We start from the raw sequence: 3,982 nt of genomic DNA on the forward strand, positions 1-3,982 counted from the left end.
GCTCAAAACTAACTAACTTTATAAAACCAAAACATCTTATAAACCAACTTTAAGGCTCCTACGAATCAGCAAAAGAACACAACGGCAGTTTACATGATTGACATTCACAGGGACAAAAAATATGTATTGTAAGAACAAATAAGAAAATTATTATCAAGGCTAAGGCTATAAAGTGAATTGAAATTATTACTAACATATTCCTGTGGTTCTTAACAAAATACCACAAAGTGTCTGAAGCCCCGGCAGTCCACACGGTCTGCTGCTCTGGTCTGCCGGAGTTGGGGTCAGCATGCGCGGCGGGAAAATCCCTTTCCATGTCCCCTTATCCTAAAGCGCATGCGTCATTTGGGCCTAGGAGCTTCTGTCCCAGATTTAAACAAAGGTAAATAAACAACACCACTATTCGTAACAATGTTAACAATATTCTAAATAAACATATAAAAAGGTAACAGTAACACTATCAACTAACAGTTTTTTAACCAAACAAAGTTAAACAAGATGTGCCCTAGACCGGGCCGAGGAATTTGCTCTTGGTCTTTGGGGATGGGGAGGGGAAGGAGGTGGTTGTTTACATGAACAGGTACAACTACAAGACGGTTTACATGGACACTTACAGACCGAACACATACATACCACAAGGGAAAATATAGCAAAAGCTAACAAAGCAACCGCCACAAAATTCAGTATTAAAAGAGTGTACATTCTGGTTGTTGTCGTAGACTGCAGAGCTGAAGATAGATGGTGGTCTGACTCGCCTGAGTCAGGAATCTGCCAAAATGGATGCCCCCAGCCCAGAGTGCGTGTGCTATTTAGGCCTTGGTATTTCCGTCTCACCTTCATGGGCCCAGCAATGACCTTTTAAAATCCCAGCTCCATTAGCAAAGGGACCTTCCCTGATTCCAACAGAATGACCTAAACCCATGAATTTGCTTTCCTCCCATTCTCGGTTAACACTTAGAGAGCTGGAGTTTCCTCTGGAACCAAGGGAGAGGAGAACAGGCGCCTGAAACAGTTTTGACGATGGTACACAATGCATCCTACAAATATTAATAAGGCAATAGACATCAATACTATACAAAGAGTCAAAATCCACATAAGGATTCCCTGTCGTGACTCAGGATATTGTTCTCCGGGGGAGGTTTTTCCTGCAAGAAAAAAGAAACGAAAAATCTTTTCGGTTCGTTTTGAGAACCGGAAGTGAGTTATAATCAGAAAGATGGAGTAATCCATCTTGTATTAATTTTGTGCTCTTTTCTATGAGCATCTTTGGCTTTCCAAGTATACTTGTTCATTGGGGTATCCAATACCAATGACACTGCTCCCACCATGGGGAGTTTGACCAAGACAGGTTGTCATGGAAAATGAGATGGATTGCTGGGGGTGGAGGTGTGCCACCTGCGAGCTGTCCTCCAGGCCGGGCAGGAGGCAACTGACCTTGCCATCCTCCTCAAGGACCTGGAGACCTTGTGCAGTGACATCTGCCAGTTCTGCACAAGTCGTTCTAATTTTTGAGTCGGGAGTCCGTGCATCAAGTCCCTGGGAACACCTTTCTGAAGCCCTAGTTTCCACAGTCCCTGTCGAGTTAGGGGCCTCTCTCTCCCTGAATTCTGACATCGGGGTGATCCCAAGCCTTGGCCCTTCCTCATGGATGATTGTCGCCCACTAATTTGCTCTGCAGCCTGTATGACCCTGGTTTCGGTTCTTTGGGACGATCCACCTACAGGGCCATATCGTCGGGCATAATTAATTCCCTAGCTACTTCCCATGTCCATGCTTTGTGCTCCCCTCAGCTGCGTCCAGGGGTTAATGTTCCTTGCAATGATGCCAATGTTCTCTGACTTGAAGGAGTTTCAGCTATCTCCTTTTGCAATTGAATCCCCATAGTCTTTAACAAATTGGGGAGTCCCCTTACCAGAGGGGTCATTCAAACAGGATCTATTTGCAATGTCATGGGTGATTCACAATAAGGCTTTAATTCTCGATCATACATCATCTGCAAACATGCAGCCTTTTGCACACTCTCCATGAGTTGGTCTATTGTTCCCTGTATGATTATAGGTTCTCCTCTCTCTCAGGGATCTATTCCCCCTGCCCAGTAGGCAGCTCTTTCGGTTAGGGACCATGGAGCCCTTCTGTCTCCAGTTGTGAAGAAAACACTGGGGCCCCAATAGCCCCCAACTTCATTTTCTAATAACATAATCTGATCTCCTCCAGTTAATGACACTCTCCACACATACTCAGTTTCGGACTCCCCTCGAGTCCGAGCATATTCTTTTCTTAACTTGGCCAGCTCTGTTGAGGTAAAAGGAACTTCTTTGCTGGTTATCTGTGGGCTGGCATCATCATCATCCCCATCGTACTGATACACTGTTTTAATCAAGGGACGGAGAGGGACTTCTAATCTGTCTAAACGCATTTTGAGGTTTTGCAACTCATTGATGGGGCCAAGGGTACATATTTCTCCCCGTTCTTCCTCATTTTTATCTGACAAAAAATACTCTTTCAAAACTCTATTTGCTGTTTCCCTATGTGCCTTTTCTTCCTTCAGTCTCCCTTTTAAATCCTCTACTTGTCTCTGGAGAAACTGAACCAGATTCTGGAGGGACTCTATCATTTGCAGTTCAGAGGTGCGGTGGTTTTCCTTTTCCTCTACTACGGCTGCCAGACTGGCACCCAGGACTGCACATATAAAAGCTTTGCCCTTGCCAGACCTGACTTTTGTATCTTTCTGCAGAGCAACAATCCTATCAGTGACAGCCTGTGAGTTGTGCCAATTCCCTTGGGCCCAATCCATTCCAGGCACCGAAGGTCTTGATTTATGTTTCTCTAACAATTTAAACAAGGTTTCCTTCCCTATTTTGGGTACTTCCTCTTTTGAGGGTTTTTCTAAAGCAATACTCATTTTTCTTCCAAGCAAAACACCAGCTCCTCAGTTACACAGTCTTACACACTTAATGTCAAATTTCCCCTGTTCACTCTCAGGAGGCCAGAGCTGAATTTAACACAAAGGCAATGCAAAGGGGATTATCGTCCTGAGAGGGTCACACCTTGGTATGCAAGTTTCCTCTGTTCATTCTCAGGAGGTCACAACTTAATGTAACACAAAGGGGGTTATTTCATCCTGAGAGGTTAACATCCAACACACCGAGATAGTACAGCACTCGCATCTCTAGGGATCCTGTCTGTGATGCCAATTTAAAATGTCCTGATCCAATATCGGGGCGGGTTCTTAAATGATCCCAAGAGTGAGATTAAGACACAAACGAGGTAAGATGTCATACAACCTTGTGAACTTTATTTTCTATAACAACTGATAACAACGATAGGACAGAGAGAGAAAAAGAAAGAGGAAGTCAGAATCCCTAAGCAAGAAAATGGTAGAGATGCAGCTAATTACCGCCACCACCAGGGATCCAGCGATGTTCCGTTGGCTTGGCCTCAGTGCAGGTGATGGTGCTCCAAGCTCCAAGCTCCGCCAAGGTCCCAGCTCCAAATAACAAGCATCACAAGCGTTGAAAAAGGTGCCACAAGAGAGGAGTATGCAGTCCTTTTATTGTCCCAGTCCCCACATTTTCTCCGAAGAGTCCGCCCATTTCCACAGAGCTCATTGTAATATGTGCCGCCCCGTGGTCCTCCATGCACGCATGCCCAGGCGTTCATGGTGGTTGTGCTGGCAGCAGGGTCGACCTGCGGTTCCTTCAGCCTTTGCATGTCTTCCTTGCCCCAATTTCCTTTTCACCCAGCTCATGTACAGGTACAGCTTGGCAGGCACTGCCAAGACTGTCGTTGTTCTAGCTTTGAGCGGATGTTGTGGTTTCGTCCAGGACTCTGTGTCTCCTCCAAAGCGTACTCCTTCAGAGCAATAGGATGCTGAGGCCAGGAAGTGGTAGTCACGAAGCAGCAATTTTGAGACAATAACAAAGTCTAACACAGTCCCTTACAAGTGGAAACATCTGATTTCATCCTCCTGTTGGGTTCCACC

General features: G+C 45.4%; 1 pseudogene; it reads right to left on the reverse strand.

Moving 5' to 3' along the window:
- Positions 1-1,082: 1,082 nt before the first annotated feature.
- Positions 1,083-2,902, reverse strand: LOC141937308 (uncharacterized; annotated as a pseudogene).
- Positions 2,903-3,982: the final 1,080 nt, after the last annotated feature.

Source organism: Strix uralensis, chromosome 40, assembly GCF_047716275.1.
Source record: "Strix uralensis isolate ZFMK-TIS-50842 chromosome 40, bStrUra1, whole genome shotgun sequence".
Classification (NCBI taxonomy): Eukaryota; Metazoa; Chordata; class Aves; order Strigiformes; family Strigidae; genus Strix; species Strix uralensis.